The sequence below is a fragment of the Pholcus phalangioides genome, unplaced genomic scaffold, assembly GCF_987345545.1.
Source record: "Pholcus phalangioides strain wild (caught in Gottingen) unplaced genomic scaffold, Ppha-v1.0 ptg000017l_1, whole genome shotgun sequence".
NCBI classification, from domain to species: Eukaryota; Metazoa; Arthropoda; class Arachnida; order Araneae; family Pholcidae; genus Pholcus; species Pholcus phalangioides.
Window position 1 is genome coordinate 44,744,047 of NW_028301610.1, and position 21,222 is coordinate 44,765,268.

Below are 21,222 nucleotides of genomic sequence, written 5' to 3' on the forward strand. Positions count from 1 at the left end.
TCATGGAATGACGAATCCCTATACACATGATACATCTTTAGAATTCGTATAGCATAGCCCGTGGAGTCATCTGATGTGGCTCACGCTCAAGCCTTATTTTGTACTTAGGGGTCATTCTCAAGTATTACGTCAGCATCGATGGGGGGGGGGGGGGTTGAATGATGCTTACGTCATCAACTACCCTTTATAAAAAATTGAAATATTCTTAATGACATCTTACTCGGTGTGCCAAAAACGAGAAAAACCTTTCGCTAGTTTGTGGGCACCGGAACTAACATTCTCCCTATTGATAAATCCTCTATAGAGCCAATTCGGTGATCTCTAAATGATCCGCGGATCCTTCAAGTGCTCGAGAAATGTGCTGCGGGCTGCTTAAGTGCTCTGCAACTGTGCCGCGCGACACTCAAATAATCCGTAACTACGCCGCGAATCACTTAAGTAATTTGGGAATGTGCCGCGGGTAACTTGAGTGATGCAGAACTGCACTAGGGGCCGTTCAAGTACTCTAAAACTGTGCCACAAGTCACTCAAGGGATTCCTAAATGTGCCACGTACCGCTTAGGTGTTCTGGAACTGTGTCGCGGGTCGCTTAAGTTGATGTGTGAATGTGCCACGGACCTACTTGAGTGATCTGAAAGTGCTCCACGGGCCGCTTAAATGCTCTGGAATCGTACCACCGGTCACTTAAGCGATCTGTACATGTGCAGCTTAGTTCATTTACAAAATTAGGTTTGAGGTGGTGGGCCCCAGCAGATAACCCCGAAGGCCACATTTGGTCCGCGGATCATGGGTTTAGCATGTACACTTTGAAGGTGGGTCACAATGAATTTTTTAAAAATAAATTTTGAGTTTTTAGCCTTCAAATAGCATTGAAATTGAGTAGACAGAAATTTTTAAGCATTTTCTTTCGAAATTTTAATTTCTTAAAATATTTTTTGCATAGGAAAAATAAATTGTCGATCGTTTGGGGGGGGGGGGCACGAGTCCCCCTATGTTCCGTCCCCCCAGCGCGTACGTCTCTGATCTCAATATGCGTCAGGAGGTTGGGGGCATAGCTGACGGTGAGGGGGCAGAGTTTTGCTGACTTTTGCTGACAAGAGAGGGTCAAAAATGGCTAAAAATTTGCTGACGTAATACTTGAACGACCCCTTAAACATTGTTCATGTTTCGTTAAACAGTAGTTACCCACACAATAGGGCTCTTTCATTGAGCATGTCACCGGGCCCTGGTTGAAATGAGATTCAATTCCAATCTAGATGTAAAATGGGACCCATGTAAGTGCCCATGTCAAAAGGTTATACTGGTTTTCGTTTTGAAGTTTTCCATATTGCTACATGAAAATTTTTAAGAAATTGAAAATCATGAAACATTCCATTCGCGATTGTGACCCGTGACCGATTGCCATCCAATTTAAATGGCCCACGGCATATTTACAGATCACTTAAGTGTCCCAGTTTCACATTTCCAGCTCACGTAAGCTGCTGGTGGTACATTTCCATTTCACTTGCGGGACCCGTGACACATTTCCAGATCACCCAAATGACTAGCGACACGTTTTCAAACCAAATGGTTTGAAAACTCGCCAAAAGGTTGAGCACCATTTTGCCAACGCTATTGAGTGAACGCTGTTCACAAAACTAGGCTTCAATACCTTCCCGATTTCAAACACCCTCTGGAGTTGTTCCTCTTGGATCTTTTTGTGATTCACGGACCCTTAGTGCCAGTACAACAAAGGCCAGGAACCCCTCTCTTTGCGAATAAGATGAAGGTCACGAACCTATTTACATAATAATATTCATCACACAAGAATGAAAGAACAACAAATTAATTGTTGTCATCAAACCAGTGTCGTATTAACGTATGGGCTCACCTAGCCAGGGGGCCTCAGGAGAAGAGTGGCCTCACAAAAAATGAAATCCGGTTGATATTTTCGAGAGTGAGTGTGTATATTTGCCAGGGAGAGCCTCAGAAAAATCACTTGGATGGGGCCCATGAGATGGTCTTAAGACCACCCTGCATTCAGTCCACTGAAATCTGTTCAAGGCCTCTCAAGGGCTCCGTGGATACAAGAACCGCTGTCTTAGATATTTGCTTTTTGAAATTTTATCTGAATGAGCAAGACTCGGGGTTCTTTAGGTCCCACACCAGGGGTCATGGTTTTATTGTTCTTTCTCGCACTTTTGTAAAATGCATGTACTGCCAAAGACCGAAATTGGCCACTTCGCGAAATGGCCGGAAAGTCCGATTTATTTCTGCAATTCGGACTTTGGCCAAAACTCTTGTGCGATTCACGAAGTGGCCGGCCGTGTCGCGAATTGGCCGCACTTCGGGCTTTGACAGTAACATATATAGTGAAATCTCGATATCACGATACTCTGGGCCTCTATTGTTGTAGAGGGATTATTATTATATCGAGAGGTGGTTATTCAAACATTAGTCTCTAGGCATTTCTAAACAAGTATTGAAAATATATTGTTGTAGGGGGATTTATATCGTTATATCGAGTATCGTTGTAGCAAGGCTTCAGCGCATTTATACTTGTGCACACGTTACTTTCAATCTCGTATTTGAATGCATATTATCAAAGGGTCTTATAGGCACCTTAAAATAGGGGCCCCGAACTCCTTGTATAACTCGATTATTTTTGTATATGCCTGACGTTGCACATGCTCTTTGAAATTGTATCTGAATGCACATACATGACTAGGGGTCCTTTAGGTCCTACGATAGGGACCCGAATTTTTTTTCTCTTGTAACTCAGAATTTCCTCTGCCACAACCACGCTCTCCGGGGAAATGAGCTTATATCGCTTTGGCGACAGAGCCTGGTCGTGCTCGGACCGTTCTGTTCGGTCTTAGATATCCATGGAAACTATGTCCTACATCAATCCCTCCGTCGCGATCGTATTGAGTCTTGTTAGTACCAGAATGGTAGTGCCATAAATAAAATGGTCTCTGGACTGCCCTGGGTATTGATCCCAATTCCCAATTCCAAAAAGCAATCATAGGATGAAACTGGTAGACCATGAAATCGACTCCCATAAACGGACACTTTTGATGTCTGTGAAACAGGGTCTCACTGTATTTCGCTATACAGAGTGTCTTGTAAATCCTAATGCGGCCTTTTTCTCATCAGCCGTTCGTCGCAGAGGTATGGTTTCAATTTTAAAAATGCTCAAAATGTGTTCAAAAAATCACCCTCTACGACACAGAGGTCTTCAACCTTTTTCTAGTCGCGAGCACTGCCCGTATCCATGTATATCAAAAGAAGAGCACCTCTTACGGTAACTTTGGCACACGTCTGCATGAAATTAGGATGATTTTAATCATTGAATGCAATTTGTACAAGGTGTTTAATTGAGACGGCGATCAAGTGCTCGCGAGAAAGAAATCGTACACGAGCATCGAGCGCTCGGGGTGCTTCAAGGAGCACAGTGTTGCTCGCGAGTGAGAGGTTGAAGATGCTTATTGTACAAGTTTTGGGAGTGAAAATACAGTGTGTTACAACATAAAAGAAAAAAAAACTTTTTGCTTGGTCACCCGTCCTTAAAAACCCAATTAGAAAATTGTCTCCGTCTTTTCTGTGACCAAAAAGAAAAATTCACGTTTACAAGTGCAACATTCATAGAGATATTTGAATTCAAAAATCTCTGAGAAAAGTTGGTAAAGAACAGCCTAAAAATACCAGACAACACTTCTTTGCCTTATTTTTATGCTGTTCTTTCCTAACTTTTCTCCGATTTTAAATCAAATATCTCAGCGAATATTAGGAACGGGATATGTTTTTGTTGGTTTCAGAAGACACAGTGCAACCAACAACTTTCTAATTGGGTTTTAAGGACAGGGTGTCCACATAAAAATTTAGATTTTTTTTAGTTTGTGACACACTGTATTTTCATTCTCCAAACTGGTACAGAATGATTTTTGAACAAATTTTGAGCTTTTTTTAAACTGGAACTGCGCCTCTACGACGAACGGATGATGAGATAAAGGCGGAATTAAGACTTACAGAACATCCTGTGTACTGTATTGACGGACACCTCCCGTTAGCAGACAAAAGGATATCAAAGAAGACACCTTGGCGGCTTTTATCAATCAAATGTATTGTTATTTACCTAATATATTAACAAATTGAAATTGAAAAACAAATGTTCAACCCGATTCAACCGTTTTCTAGAAGTTCCACTGTATGTAACTGCTGGAGGATATTACAATCGGTCTGTGTGTGTGCGCATCTGTCTCTCTCTCTCGTGGCCCGCGACCTCAAATCTAATTTTGTAAAAATGAGCTGAGCAGCAAATTTCCAGATCAGCCAAGTGACCCGAGGCACATTCCTAGATCACTTAAGTGAGCTGCAAAGCGACCAGTAGTGCACCTTCATATCACTCAAGTGGCCCGTGACATATTTCCAGATCACTCGAGTGATCCGCGGAACAGTTAAGCTGCCAGCAGTGCTGATCCAGAACATTTAAGCTGCCCGCTGTGGAGTTACACATCACTTAAGTTATCTGCGGTACATTCCAGGTCACTTAAGCTGTCTGCGAAACGCTTTCTAACCAATGAAGTGGCCCGCACTTTCCTAAATTTTGAGCGTCCTTGGTCTGAACCATAGTTTCCCAAACTTTTTGTTCCATCGCCCACTTGTTCAGAAATTCTTTTTCTCTCATCGCCCCCCGATTCAAGCGAACCCATAGGATCCAATTTTATAATCGTAGCTTCTATCGCCCCCCCCCCCTGGACGATTCCATCACCTACCAGAGGGCGATATTGCCTCGCGATACTTTGGGCATAGGCGGAGATAGACTTGAAAGCCTGGGGGGCACGATGATTTCTGGGGGGGCATAATGATGATGATGTGTGATGTCAATTCATATATACCCAAATACATCAGATCAGTCGGCTTTACCTTTGACGCTAGGTCCCCCCCCCCCCCGTATCTTCGCCCATGACTTTGGGAAACATTGGTCTAAATACAATCTCATGGATATCACACAAAGCGGGAATCAATTCATGAAGAGATGACGCTTTTCTAAAACTCTAAACTAGTTTCCCAAACTTTTTATATATTCCATCGCCCCTTCTTCAGAAAATGTTCTCGCCCACGTCCCCAACTCAAGCGAACCCTTAGGATCTATGTTAAATCGGTCGCCCCTGTGGACCATTTCATCGCCCACTTCGGGAAACATTAGTCTAAACACAATCTCATGGATATCGCAGAAAGCGGGAATCAATTCATAAAGATGAGACGCTTTCCTAAAACGTTATTCCGGCATTGTCGGCGCCGTGGCCAAGTTGGTTAAGGCGCCCGTCTTGTAAACGGGAGATCGTGGGTTCGAATCCCTCCGGTGCCTTTTATTTTTTTATTTTCTTTCCCCACCATTGTCTCCTATATAGAGATTCACATTAAATCAACTGGAAATTTTGCAAATTATTCTCTTGTTTTTCCCCAACGTTAACCATAATATTTTCCTTTCTATAGCTCGAGGATGGACATTACCGAGTCAAGCAGCTATTCATAGAGATGTGTATTGATTGATTTCTGGTAGGATTCGAGATTGAAATTTCCAGCATATGAAAACGCATCAAGTGAGTAATAAATTCAATTTTTAATGGTTATTTATGGAAATTTTCTTAGTGGTGCCATCTATCACAGTGAATCGGAACTGGAACTTCACGTTATTGAAATTGCGCGTTTTTGGGCTGAACACTAACCAGTGTTTCTCAACCTGGAGTCATATGGCTCCTCTTGTGGTACTAGGATATTCTGAGGGAGTCAAGGAAAAAAATGAAGCGGAAGAGGGAGCCGTGACAGAGAGAGTGTATTAAGGGGCCATAAAGAGGTGGAAAATATACAGATGAAGGTAAATGCCAAGTAATTGAGCCCCAGAGCGGAACATGACTTTGCCCAGGACCAGTGCCGTTTTGACGCATTTTGACCCACCCGGGTACGTATCGAGAGTGGGAGGGGTGGGACTCGTGACAATGAGAACTGGTTAAAATTTTTGACAAACCATCTAAATTGGTTGGTAGGCACGTTCAGCAAGTTAGGGGCCTCAGAAAAATCACTTTTTCAAGGGGCCCATGACGCTCTTAAGATGGCCCTATCCAAGGCCTATAATTTTGAGACAGCCCTGCATAGAACTCATGCCAACAGGAACTCATTGAATTCCAACCCAGCAGTCCGGAGATTGAACTTATAAATAAAAATTTTCACAAGAATTCACTCAAGAAAATATGGTCCGAAGGGGGTCACATGGCTGAAAAAAGAGGAACTGAACCAGACTGCGCGTTATTTGGTCACACAGTAATAGGGTAGCAGCAGAGCCATTCTGGTAGTCCTTCACAAGAGCGGGTGTTGTACAGTGTGTTTCAAAAAGAATCACCCGATTTGAAATGCTTATGTTACGAAAAATATTGAACAAACACATGCACACTTAAGATTAAGTGTTAGGAGTCATTCAAGTATTACAAGCATCGATAGGTGGGTGGGGGGAGGGGGGGGGGGTTCCGATTTGCTGACTTTTGATGACAAGGGGGGAGGGGGCTTCGGATGATGCTTACGTCATCAACCACCCTTTATGAAGGTATGAAATATTCTTAATGGCATCCTGAACTGTGTCGTTTTTCTCCTATTGATAAGTCTCCTAGAGAGCCACTTTAATGATCTCTAAATGTTTCGTGGATCCTTCAAATGATCTAGAAATTTGTTTGGGCCGCTTAAGTACTCTCGAACTGTGTCATGCATCATTCCAGTGATCCGTAATTATGCCGCGGATCACTTAAGCAATCTGGGAATGTGCCGGGGGTAACTTGAGTGATGTACAGCCGCACTGGGGGTCGCTTAAGTGCTCTCAAACTGTGCCAACTGTCACTCAAGGGATTTCTAAATGTGCCACGGTCCGCTTAAATGTTCTGGAACTGTGTTGCGGGTCACTTAAGTGGTCTGTGAATGTGCCACAGGCTTACTTGTGTGATCTGAAAAATGTGCCACGGGCCTACTTGTGTGAAATAAAAATGTGCCACGGGCCACTCAAATACTCTGGAATTGTGCCACGTGCCACCTAAGCGATCTGTAAATGAGCCGCTTAGTTCATTTTTACAAAACTATGTTTGAGGGGGCAGGCCACATCAGGTAACCGCCCGGGCCACATTTGGTCCACGGGCCAAGGATTCATCATTACATGGTGCTTTGAATGCTGATGGCTTAGAGGGTGGGTCACAATGAATTTCTTAAAAGGAAATTTTGAATTCTTAAAAATATTTTTTGCGTTAAAAAAAAACGACCAGCCGCTGTGGTGGTCGAGTGGTCATAGTGACGGACTCGCGATGCGAGGATCCGGGTTCGAACCCCACAGTGGTGGTCGGCTGAAGTTGGTTTTCTGTGGTTCCCACCTTCAAGGCGCAAATGCGAGCCGATCTCCCCGTTAAAAAGTCTCGCCACAGAGAGCAACAGTCCTACAACAATAAATCATTCAATCATAACACTTCACTCATAGTTAGAAAAACTGGTGGCAGATGGCAGCACTACACATAACAAGAATTACAGAGAAACAACAAAACTTCACGTCAGGTTTCACTACACGTACACGCACATTCCCGCATGTACCGATTCGTTGGGGGGGGGCGCATGTGTGGTGTAGTAGTAGGCAGGGCCTCCATAAAATGGCTCGGGGATCCATGATGTTCTTAAGTCAGCCACCTCGTTGGGCAATTTGCCTGTTGTGGCGTTGTATTTGTATTTGTATAAAAAAAATTATTTTTTGATCGTTTGGGGGGGGGGGAAGCAAGAGCCCTCTTATGTCCCCCCTTCCCGTTTACAGTCTCTGATCCCACCAATATGTGATAGGAGGAAGGGGCAGAGATGACGAAATTTTGTTGACAAGGGGGAGGGGGGTTAGAGTTTTGCTGACAAGGGGTGGAGGGGGGGGGGTCAAAAATGGCTCAAAAACTGTTGACGTAAGACTAGAACGGCCCCTTAGTAAATCAAGGGGCCCTAATGAGTAAACGCTGTCTGAGTTCCACCTCCGGGGCCCCGGTAACCAACCTCACATTTTTTTTGGTTTTGCAAATCATAACTTCAAAAGAAAATCTATATATGGGGTACGGAAACAGTTTCCGGCTTAGGCGAAATCCACACCTAAGGGGCCCTGTTAAAGAATATGGGGGGGGGGGGGGTACTAGGAAAAAGAAATTCATATTTTAAAAAAAAATTGAAAGTTACAATATGGTCATATTCATAATTAGAACAGGCTCTATCACCAGGGATTATTTTCAATGGTGGCCCAAGCATTTGCGAGGCCCCTGCAAACGTTTTTCAGTCCCCTGAGATGGCGAAGACGGAAATTCTAGAATTAATCATCATACAAGATAGTACCAGAGAATTAGTTGGAGAATGGAAAATTTGTATTAATTATCGCATCTGGGGTCCCCACAAAGTGCGAGTCCAACTTTGTTCGCTTCTAGATAGGGCCACTATTGCAGCTCAATGGGACATGGGTTCAGGGTGCTGAGTCAGAGAACTCAAAGGTAAATAATTGGAGATTTTATTAGTAAGCATGTTAAAAAAAAATTTCAACATAAATTTGGCTTGGCTCAATGAACATGACTCTAGCACATAGTCTCCCAAACTTTTTGTTCCGTCGCCCCCTTCATCAGAAATGTTTTCCTCTCATCGCCCCCCAACTCACGTAAACCCATAGGATCCTATGTTAAATCAGTAGGTTCTATCGCCCCGTTGGACCATTCCATCGCCCACCTTGGGAAACACTGCTCTAACATATCGCTGTTAGAACCAGAATCAAAGTTTATACGCCGGAGGCTAGCCCAAGTTGGGGCCAGCAGTCAGTCGGCTTTAAGATCAGCCTCTTGAGAAGAGACCGAGTGAAAAATGGCGGCTTTTGAAGATATTGCATTGGTAATATCCAACCAATGATAATCCAAGCACCGATGGTGCTTTGAATGCTTCTTAGATATCCAAATACACTCTAACTTATATAGACTATACTCAACTCGTGGCCCGCGGGACAAATTTGGCCCTTGTAATCTGATGTTGTGATTGTCCAAATCAAACCTAATTTAGTAACAATGAACTAAGCAGCACATTTCAGTTCACGTAATTCACCTCGAGGTGCAGTTCCGCATCATTCAAGCGGCCTGCAGATCTCTTGAATGACCCGCGGTGCAGTTCCACATCACTTGAGTGATTCATGGCCATTCCGTCTTGACGCATGGGCCCATTCGCGCCTCAGGAAAATGAGAAGTACTGTAGTTTTTTTTTTGAGAATTTACCAAGTAAAGCCTCAGAAAAACCACTTGGCCCAGATGCTCATGATGCTCTTAAGATGGCCGTGATTCATGGTACCATTTTAAAGCACTTAGGCGGCCCGTGACACATTTCTAAATCCCTTAAGTGACCCACGGTACAATTCCACATCATTTAAGTGGCCCGTGGTATATTTGCAGATCACTTGAGTGATCCGCCGGTGCAGTTCCAGATCACTTGATTCATAGCACCGTTTCAGAGCACTTGGTGGCTCGTGGCACATTTACAGATCACTTAAGTGACCCACGGTGCAGTTCCACATTCGTAAAGTGACCCGCGGTACGTTTCCAGATTGCTTAAGCGGCCCGTGATACGTTTTCAAGCCAATGAAGTGGCCCGCACTCTGCAAAACGAGGAATGCCCTTTTGCTCCAACTTATCAATATCAATATGATTGTGGTTAATTCTGTACATGGTTTGAGTTCTTGTTGCCGGGTTCTCAACTACGCCAAAACTCCGATATGTCGCCAACGTTAACCTTCCTGGAGCGTTCTCTAAAGTTGGCTGTTCGCATCGTCCTGCTGGTAACCTTAGCAAATAGTGCCAAATGAGGTCTGGGGTAAAAACAAATCATCAAACAGCGGACAAAGAAAATCATTATAATTAGGAATTTACCCATGATTGTGCCTTATGATAGCGTTTCTCAAAATGTGCGTCGTGGCTCCTAGGGGCATTGTGACGTGCTGGGGATAATGATGTTTGTGCGGTTCTTTTTTTATTAATGCATAACATCTGCTAAACCTATCCTGGGTGCCGCAGATAAACAATGGATAGGGCACCCATGGTGGGGCTGACAGTGATCTAACCCTGGAACGAAGGGAAAAAATTACCACCATTTTATTTTTTCATGAAGCAAATTCACTATAGAAAGGCCAGTGAAAAGTCTGGCTTCTGGCTTTGGGGCCCCGTCAAAAGATTCCAGCCTAAAGTCCCTGCTCTAGGATCTGGTGGCCATGACTAGGCCAAGAGAGCCACAGGTGACAAAAGTTTGACCACCACTGCCTTGTGAGGGTCCATGCTCAAAGCGGAATTTGTTTATGATGATGACGCTGTTCTATAACGTTAAATCGTCGTTGTTGGCATCGTGGCCTAGTTGGTTAAGGCGCCCGTCTTGTAAACGGGAGATCGTGGGTTCGAATCCCACCGGTGCCAAGGTTTTTTTTTTCTTTTGTCTCCTATACAAGCATTATAAGGACACACTAGAACAGTGTGACTATAGAGGTATTCTGATAGTCTTATTTGTGTCAAAAAATCCGAGATTTAAATAATCCTTCAAAAGCCACTATGGCCACTATGCAGGGCCACAACTACAGGAGATCCCGTACACCGGGTGTTATATCAAGAAGGGTGCTGAGTTTACTTCTTTTTTTGTGTTCAACAGAGTAAATTTTTGTTTCTAGTTGTGTGGCCCTGCTTTTATGTAGTCTAATGAAGCCTCATCACAGAAAACTGCAGAGTTTAGACCAGTGTTTCCCAAAGTGGGCAATATCTCGCCCGGTGGGCGATGGAACGGTCCACGGGGGCGATAGAAGCTGTGAGTGTAAGATAGGATCCTATGGGTTCACTTGAGTCGCGAGGAGATGAGAGAAAACATTTTTGAAGAAGCGGGCGATAAAACAAAAAGTCTAGAAAACTGGTTTAGACCATAGTTTCCCAACCCTTTTTGTCCCATCGCCCCCTCCTTCGGAAATTTTTTTCTCCTATCGCCCCCCCCCCCCAACGCAATATAACCCATAGGATCCTATGTTATACCCGCAGCTTCTACCGCCCCTGGAACTTTCCATCGCCCACCAGGAGTCGTTAACGCCCACGTTGGGAATCACATTTTAGACCATGGCCCCACACCCTAGAGCAGAGCCTCTAGAATGGGACATTTGAAGGGACCCCGGCCGAGCTATAAATAGGTCCCTCTATAGTTAATTTATGGCGCGAAAAAAAATTATGACAGTCGTCTCCCGGGTCCCAAGGGTGAAGCCCTGTCAGCTCCTCTTTTTTGGGCCACTGTTTAGACCAGAATGAAAGGTCAACGTGGAGTTGACCTTTGAGTTTCCCAACGATTAAACTACTGCCCTTTTTGGGCCTAAATGCCGTGACTCTGGATAAACGGTGGTCTAAAGATCAAAATGGCCCCTTAATCCCTGAAAAATAGTATTACGCGTGCTAGAATTTGATTAGATCGTTTTGATCACGTGATTTTGATCAAAAAATTTTGTGACATTTTCCTTAAGTCGAAATTACACTATAAAAGTTTGATAAAAGATCTTTTACAAAACTCGAAAAAAACAACTAATAAGTGTATTGATTACCTTCACTCGAATCTAACTGAAACGCTTATTGGTTGAATTTTTCTAGTTTTATAAAAGAACTTTAATAAAACCTTTATAATGTAATACCAGCCTTGAGAATTTTCATGTTTTAGGCCGAGATTACACTATAAAGTTTGATAAAAGTTCTTTTATCAAACATAAAAATGCAACCAATAAGCGAATTTACATTTTAATCAATGTAACCGATGCGCTTATTGGTTGTATTTCAAGTTTTGTAAAAGATCTTTTATCAAACTTTTATAGTATAATCCCGGCCTTGGTGTTTCACTGAGACTTGAGATTGTTAATCACGGGCCCCCAGAGAGAAAACGCTACATGAGCTCCATCTCCGGGGCACCGAGGATGAGAACCTTACAATTTATGTTTTTTACATTATAAATTACTGAAAAATCAATATATGGGGTACGGTAACAGTTTCGGTTTGGGGTCCGACAAAATCCCTGTCCGTATGGGCCCCGTTCAAATTTTTAAGGGATGCATGCGTAATAAATTTGTTTACATCTACAGAGAAAGCAAAATTACAATTAATATATTTTTTTAAATTTAAAATTGATAATTATTATTAAAATTCAATATGATTATTTTCTCTAAAATTATGTTAAATGTAGAAATAGTTTCCATGATCTGGGGATATTTTTAAAGGTGGCCCTGGGATCTTTGAGGCCCGAGGGGGGTTTTTTTAGCCCCTAAAATAGGGAAGACGGAAAATGGTAGAATTGATAAGCAATTTAGGTAATATCTGAGAAATAATTTTGATCATAATTATCGCGTTTGGAATCCCCACATAGTTCCAGGCCACACTTTTTCGCTTCTACGTAGGGCCACTACTTGCAGCTAAACGTGGCCTGAGAGCGCTGAGTCAAACACGGACCCAAAGTGGAATAATTTGAGATTTTATTAATACGCATTTAACAAAAATTTTTGATATAAATTTGATCCAATGGGGCTTGGAGTTCCTCCGTGGCCCCCGCATCCTACAGTAGGGCCTGGGATCTGTAGTGGGTCTCCCACGCCAGATTTTCTTGGGGCCCCTCCCCCATAAGACCCCTGTCAGGTCGACCCTTGTTGTCCCATGTCCCCGCCCCCCGAGAGCCTGGAAATTGTTAGGAGGGTCCTGGCTAGTTTTAGTTTATGCTAAACTAAAATTAAAAAAAAAAAAATCATGGATTAGCGACCTTAAAATTTGTGAGGTTTCAAACATCTTCTTTTATGAGGATCCTCAAATTGGCAAGGGTCACTTCTGTGTCTTAACGGACAAGACAAGGCCTGGACCCTCGAGTCAGATCGGGGCCCCAAAAGATAAATTTAAGATAGTTAACGCATTTACGTAGGGACCCAGAAGGAGGACGTTATAACCGGGCCAGCCAAGGTTGACTTTTTGTATCGTTATATCAATTGGGGGAAATAAAATCCTGGCCTGGAGGCCCTTTTCATCCCGAGAAGGGCTCCAGTAATATTTATGGATGGTGCTGCCATCTCGTGTTTCAGATCGTAAATGAAAAATGGAGAATAATTAATAGGTTATGGATTTAATTTTATGTCGAGGGGCCCGGCCTCGGAATTTATAGCCCTTCTCTTTTTTTCACCAGGACTCCATGGATTCATTCCCAAAAGGGCTCCCTTTCCTCGGACCTCACTTCATACGCATTTCCAGAGAAATCCCATTTTTATAACGAATTAAATACGAAACCATCCCGTAAAAAAATCACAGCCGAGACATCACTCAATAAATTTCCAGTGAAAAAAAAAAACCGGAAAAAGTGAATAAATGCGTTTTCTGTCCATATTTTTTCCTCCTTTTTTTGAGTAAAAGGAGAAATTCGGAAAAAAGAGAGAAATATCCAGTTTTTTTCCGGGGCATTTTTCCTTTTGATGCATGGTCCGGGATGGAAAAATAATTGCCTGGATTAAATACCTGAATTCGTTCCTGAAAATTGATGGCACCCGTTTATTGAGGACGATTCACGAGATGATTTGTGGGTCCGGGAAAAATTTTCTGGTTTTTCGTTTTTCCTCGAAAAATCTCTCTCTTTCAGTAAGGACGAAAAATTATTTTTTCGCCGTTTTATATTCTATCGCTTCAATAAATTATAATTATCAATATCCAGCTTATTTTCCTTTCCGGAGATCATAAATACCAATTTCTGAAAGTTTCTCCTGGACTAGTAGTGATTCGGAAAAGGGTGCCGTGGCACCTTGGTTAGTGTGCCATGAAATTGAACACTGTTCAAGCGAATTTTTTTAAAGATTTTATTGTGACAGACATAGCATGGTGAGATTTTTGATCAACGTGTCCGGGATGTTCACGGCACTATGGTGGCACGTTAAGTTAATGTTATTGTAGAGATTTTTGCGATTTGAAGGGGTATGGCATTTTATGAATTATGGTGAATCTGTTGTTGAGAGAGAGTGCCCTGATGTATAAATGTAGTATTTACGCTTTCAGTACTTTTCCAGGACGGAAAATTATTTTTCCTGTTATATATATATATATATATATTCTTCGTTTCATTATATCACAGTTATCAATATATCCAGCTTGTTTTCCTTCCCGGAGACCATAAATGCTGATTTCCGAAAGTTTTCTCCGAACGAGTAGGGATCCCGGAAAAGTGGCACCGTGGTTGGTATGTCGTGAAATTGATCATCGTTTATACTGATTTTTTAAAGGTTTTATTGTGTTAAACCTGGTATGGTGCAGTTTTTGATCAATGGTGACCGGGATATTCACGACGCTCTGGTGGCACCCTAAACTACCGTGATTTATAAAGATAATAGCAATTTACTGTTTGTAAATACACTTCACGAAGTACGGTGTCTCCGTTAAGCGTCGTGAATTCAATATGACACTCTGTTTCAGTACTTTGCCAGGACGAAAAAATAGTTTTCCCGTTTTATATTCTATCGTTCATTTAATTATAATTATCCAGCTTATATTCTTTTCAGGAGACCATAAATACCAATTTCTGAATGTTTTTCCCGAGTAGTGATCCCGGAAAAGGGTGCCATGGAACCTTGGTTAGTGTGCCATGAAATTGAACACGAAATATTTAGGTGAAATATTTTAGGATTTTATTGTGTTAGAGAGAGAGAGAGAGAGAGAAAAGTATGGGGTGAAATTTTTTGATCAGTGTGTCCGGGATATTCACGGCAATATGGTAGCACCCTAAATTTCTACTTATTTGAGAAACAGCAGCAATTTAATAATTACACCCTGTAACGCAAAGACACGCTGGTCTATGTTTCCCACATAGTACTGTGATATCGGATAGTGATACCATCACAATACATCGAAATCAGGTAGGGTTGCCACCAAAGAGATTTTGGGATCTGGTAGAGTGCCATTGAAGTACTTCGAAATTAGGTAAGTTGTCACCAGCGTGGATTGAAATCATATAAGGGTGCCAAATCAAAATGCTTCGAGAACTGGTACAGGTGCCACAAAAATGCTTGGAGATTAAATAGGGGTCCCACTATTGTGCTGCGAGATTAGGTAGGGTGCCACTACAGTGTATCGAGATTGGTTAGAATTGCCACGAAGTTGCATTGAAATAGAGTAGTTTTGCCACCATAGTAGTAGTTTTCAAGATCATATGGCGTGCCGCCATACAGGACAACAACGGGCAACGGGGGGGGGGGGGGCGTCTGGTACACTGGATGCTGCACCAGAGGAGGCTCCAGTTTCACTCTATGACCTCTCCTCCAACATTACAAAGGGGTGCCCAAATGCTTGCCCGGCTGATCAAGCATCTCTCTCTCTCTCTCTAGTTCCGGTCCTGCGGCCAACAAAGTGCTTCGAGATCAGGTAAGGTGCCGCCATCAAAGTGCTCCAAAATTAGGTAGGGGTGCCATGAAGTTCTACACGATAGGATATGAAAATTACTAAATCACTTCGAAATTGGGTAGGGAAACCACACAAAGTGTTCCGAGATCCGGTAGAGGTGCCACCAAAACGGTTTGAAATTAGGGAGGGGCATCACCAAAGTAAAGTGCTTCGAGATTGGGTTCCGTGAGAGTGAAAAGCTTGTCGAGATCTTTGCTTCAAAGCAAGAATGCCGCATCGTCTTCAAATAATGATGTATTATTTTACGACACCCTTACTTTACTGATCCCCTTACACCCTTACTTTGTCCGCTATAAATTTTAACGATCATTGCGATAGAGCATACATACTCAGCCCGTGGCCCTCAGAGTCATCTGATATGGCCCGCGACCTCAAACTTAATCTCTTTTAAATGAACTAAGCAGCACAAAACCAGATTTCTTAAATGACCATTGGCACATTCTCAGACCACTTAAGTGACCCGCGGCACACTTACAAATCAATAAAGTGACCTGAAACACTGTTCTAGATCACTTAAGTGGCTCGAGGCGCATTCCTACCTCACTTAAGTGGCTCGAGGCGCATTCCTACCTCACTTAAGTGGCTCGAGGCGCATTCCTACCTCACTTAAGTGACCCACGACACATTCCCAGACCATTTAAGTGGCCCGCATCACACTTACAGATCACTTATGTGATCCGTGGCCCGTTTTCAAACCAATGAGGTGGCCCGCACTCTTCAAAAGGTTGAGCATCCCTGTATTGGAGCGACAATATTTGTGGCGCTCTTTCGGGAACAAAAGGATAATCTGAAATATCTCGCGGCACCTTAATGAATCAATAAATGGTAAATTAATGTGCCTAGAGTGGCAGCCAGCCTCATCGTGTCCTCCATCTTGAAGCGGCAAAACCAGTTTTCTTTGTTGAAAGTGACACTGCAATTGGTTACAAGAAACAATTGAGCAACAGCGATTGTCTGTAGTGACGTCACACCTTGCTCAAAGATGGCAAATATATCAGCGTGAGGTTTCAAAGATCCCCCAGGTAAATAATAATTCGGGTACTCCATGTGGTATTTTACTGGGATTTTTTTTAGTATACCAATTGCGGGAAACAAGGGTGCCACCAAAGTGCTTCAAGATTGGCTAGGACCAAAATGCATCGAAGTTAAGTAGTGTTGCCACCAAAATTCTTCGAGATTGGCTGTGGCTGCCACAAAGTGCTTTGATATCAGGTAGGGTGCACACTAAATCACCTCGAGATTTGGTATGGAAACCGTCTAAGTGTACCAAGACCCGGTAGGGGTGCCACGAAAATGATTTATAATTGGATAGGATTATCTTTAAATACCTCGAGATTGCGTGTGGGTGCCACAAAGGGCTTCGAGATCGGTTGTGGGTGGCACAGATTGCTTCGAGATCGGTTGTGGGTGGCACAGATTGCTTCGAGATCAGTTAGGGTAGCGTCACCAAAATGCTTCAAGATTGAATGCAGCAAAGGGGTTTGAGATCATGTAGGGTGCCACAAAGGGTGGTGTGGGTATGGGAAGCCACAAAGTGCTTCGAGATGGTTTGGTAACACTAAGTCCTTCGAGATCAGGTCATAGGCGGAGATAGACTTGAAAGTCTGGGGGGCACGACGATGATGATCAAGATTGATATATACAGCATGTACATATACAGCATTGATCAGTTGACTCCACCTTTGACCTTGGGTGGGCAATGCCCCCCCCCCCCATATCTCCTCCCATGGATCAGGTAGAGTGCCGCCACCAAAGTGCTTCGATATCAGTTAGTGTGCCACCCCAAAATTGGAGATTAAAATACAAATACAACGCTACGGCAGGCAAAATGCCTAACGAGGTGGCTGAGGGCGCCGCGAAAGTGCTTCGAAATAGGGCATGGTGCCACTAAATTACTTCGAGATTCGGTATGGAAACCGTCTAAATGTACCTTGATCCGGTAGGGGTGCCACCTAAACGATTTGAGATTGAATATGATTACCACTAAAGTGTTTCGTGATAGGGTATGAGTGACACAAAGTGCTTCGAGATAGAAGTTGGCCACCCCTGCCCTTTCTGTTCGCGGGCCAACATAATGGTCAGCTATAGCGTCGCGGGCCGCATCAGAGGTGAAACTTCGGTGTATAAGCCGCTCCATTATTAATTGAATTAATTAGTTATTAAATTAATTTCGTCACTAGAAATAAGAATTTTGTCAGCAGTTTGTTAATCAAGAAATCTGCTGTTGCAACCGATAGTTCAAAAATAATGATCACATTTTTAATTTTTTTCACGGTACTTTTACCTCGTCGCGGGCCGCACAAACTGCTGCCACCAAATTGCTTCTATATTAGTTAGGCGTGCCACCAAAGTGCTTCGGGATAGGGCATGGTTCCACTGAATGAATGAACGCCAGAACTTTGTCGCTGGATTTATCCCGTTGCCGAGATCTCTTCCAGCCCAGCTTCGTGGCAGAGTCTGGAACAGGCATGGTTCAACTAAATCACTTCGGGATAAGGCGTGGTGCCACTAAATCACTTCGAAATTCGGTATGGGAACACCATACACCGAGATCCAGCAGGAACCACCAAATCGATTCGAGATTTACTAGGGTTATCACCAAAGTGCTTCGAGATTTGGTGCCGCGAGCATGACGATTCCCAACGATCGCTGCATTAGAGCCGCAACATTTGGGGCACTCTTCAGAAAATAAAAGGATAATCTGAAATATATCACGTGGCAACCAGCGCCAATTTCATGGCACCTTAACGAATCGATTGCGTCCGTACAGGGTGAGTAAGTTTCAATAGTAATTACGGTCACTGTGTCATTTTACTAGGATTATTTTTTAGAATACCAGCTGCGGAAGACTTGCCTGGTTTTCCGCCTAATGCCCGGATGGTAGTCGGATTTATTTTAGGCCTACGGTACCCAAACACTCTCGTTACTGGCACTATAAGGAAAGAGAAAAGGTGGCAGGCATATATTATATATAACATTTATTTTTGAACCGGAACCAGACGTTGATACGGCTGTAGACAGAGCAGACATCGCCGAAAACATGCGCTATATTGTGCCTCATCAGAGAAAGCGCCTAATTTAAAACTCACTGGGTGCCGCAAGTACCACAACAGCAACGGCACTTTGATGTTCTAGGACAGAGATCTTCAACCTTTCTAAAGTCGCGAGCACTTTCTATGCTTATCAAACAGAGAGCACCATTACGAGAAGGGTACTCAACCTTCAGGAGAGCGCGAGCCATTTCATTGGTTCCAAAACGTGTCGCGTGCCAGTTAGCTGATCTGTGAAAGTGCCGCGGGTTTTTTGAGTGATCTGAAAATGTGCTGCGGGTGTTTTAAGTAATCTGTGTCACTTAAGTGATGTGTAGATGCGCTGCAGGTCACTTAAGTGATGTGTAGATGTACTGCAGGTCACTTAAGTGATCTATAAATGTTCTGCGGGTCACTTGCATGATCTGTAAATGAGCCGAGGGCGGCTAGAGTGATCTACAAATGTGCTGCTCTTCACTTGCGTGATCTGTGAATGTGCTACGGGTCTTTTAAGTGATCTGGAGATATGCCACGAGCCACATCATTTTATTCCAAGGGCTACATTATGCCCGCGGGACTTGAGTTGAGTATGTATGTCTTACGGCTTGTGAAATCCACATTTAATCTTAATTCTTGAATGGATTTTTTATAAGGTATTTAATTGAAAAGGTGATCAAGTGCTCTCTCTAGCATGAGCATTGAACACTCTTGGTGCTTCAGGAGAACACAATGGTACTCGCGAGCAACAGGTTGAAGATGGCTGTTCTAGGACAAAAAACCATGGAAACTTCTAGTAGACATTGTTTTACATGAATAAGGGGCTCATGGGCTTGTCTGGGGCCCCATGGCCCCATTCCATCCTGCATCAGCCCTCCCCCCTTCTCCCCTGATGGGAATCTGACAGTCCCTCAGGCCAGACTTTTCACGGGCCAATGAAAAGAGAATTTATTTATTGTGTGAAAAAATAAAAAAAATTACGAGAATGGTCCCGGATTCCCAAGCTGGAGGCCTATCATCTCAACCCTTATGCGGCCCCATGATGGAACAAATAGCTCCAAGCCCACCCACTCTGACTCTGACCGTTTTTTTACCATTCGTACAATAGAAGTGGGTATACCTTAACCACAGGCGGGAGGGATTCTCACAAATCCATGTCCCCCCCTAGAAGAGAGAAGCATCTGGGGTTCAAGTACATGCCTCTGGGTCCTCCGGGTATATATCTATCTTATATTTTTTCGGTTTTTTTACTCTATGAATTTATTATAAAATTAATTTGATTTTTCCCGTGGCCGGTAAAAAAATTCTAAACCACGATGCTTACTTTAAAAGGGGGGTCCCATGGGTGGGCCACAATCATGGGCGGAGATACGGGGGAGGGCGTGGGGGGCATGTATTATATAGTCCTTATTCGCAGATGACGTTAAGCTAATGAGGGTAGTCGGGAATCAAAGCGATAGGGAGTTGCTCCAGACCAACCTAAACAATATTGCGGCTTGGGTAAATGAATGGAGCATGTCTGTTAGCGTTGACAAGCATGGGCGGCGATATAGGCCCCCCCCCCCCACAGCGTCAAAGGTGGAGTCGACTGATCTAATGTATATATATATATGAGCTGACATCATCATCACCGTGCCCCCCTCCCCCCAGCAATAATGACCTTGCTCCCCCAGACTTCCAAGTCAATCTCCGCTTATGGCCACAACATCCAAGTTGCCGTGAGTCCGAACAAGTACGGGATGTCCTTCACGCCGGCTGTAGTATTTTTGCGGTTTGTGCCAACAAAGACTTTTTATTATCTTTTACTTTAATTATTTTACCCTGCGTCGCGTACCAAGAATCGTGGGACAGGCCTTTTAAGTGCCACGAGTTATTCTGGAATGAGACACTGTACTGTAATTAATGATGCGTGCGTTGCCACGCATTAGTTGTATCTCGGTATTGAGCAGGAGTGCCATGAGATATTTAATATTGCGACCGCATTGACAAGGGTGCCGTAAATTTTAAAGTTTGAACACCCTTCAACGACCACCTTTGCGGTCGCGAGGATTCTTCCACATTTAACGTTCCCGGCACCCCTGGAAATGCGATTAGAATTTGAAATATTTTGTGGCACCTCTATTCTTGATGTAGTTCCGAGGCACTCTGAAATGCTGTGACATATTTAGTTGGTAGACATACTGTAGTCTTATTACCACATTCATCACAGAGTGGCGGCTCTACATGAAATATAAATATTTTTCGTCAGAATCATCTCGGGTCACCTTGGTTTCAGTCAAACCGAAGTACCGCTGCACACTGTATGGTAGCCTCAGCCCAAATACCTTTTTTGAGGACACCCATTTCTGGGTTCTTTGACGTCCCACATTAAGGATTCTTCATAGTCCTATAATTGTGGCACCATCAGGCACTATAGTGCCACATGGAAATACGATACACCCTGTTAAAAAAATCTTACTGCTTTAGGGTTGTATGGCCCTTCAGCAACTATGATAGCACCCTTAAATATAGTGATACTGATTTTAAATCATAGAAATATTGGTACCGTGGCACTTTCAAACAACGGTTCAAGTATAAAGTACCATGACTCATCGTAAAGAACAGCAATCTAATGTGACATGGCATTTTAGGAACCACTGTGGCACTCTAGTAGATTGCCGTGGCAGACTGATCAAAAGTTGTGGTGGTGATTTAAAGTGCCGTGG

The 21,222-nt window shown here is 43.3% G+C and overlaps 1 protein-coding gene and 2 non-coding genes across 6 annotated transcripts in view; 2 read left to right on the forward strand and 1 right to left on the reverse strand.

Moving 5' to 3' along the window:
- The window catches only part of LOC149073501 (uncharacterized), a 215,016-nt gene that overhangs the window by 165,966 nt on the left and 27,828 nt on the right, over positions 1-21,222 (reverse strand). The gene's annotated exons all lie outside the window — the stretch shown is intronic.
- Positions 5,277-5,350, forward strand: TRNAT-UGU (transfer RNA threonine (anticodon UGU)). Its single transcript has one exon. It is a non-coding gene; the product is annotated as a tRNA-Thr (tRNA).
- On the forward strand, positions 10,399-10,472 carry TRNAT-UGU (transfer RNA threonine (anticodon UGU)). Its single transcript has one exon. It is a non-coding gene; the product is annotated as a tRNA-Thr (tRNA).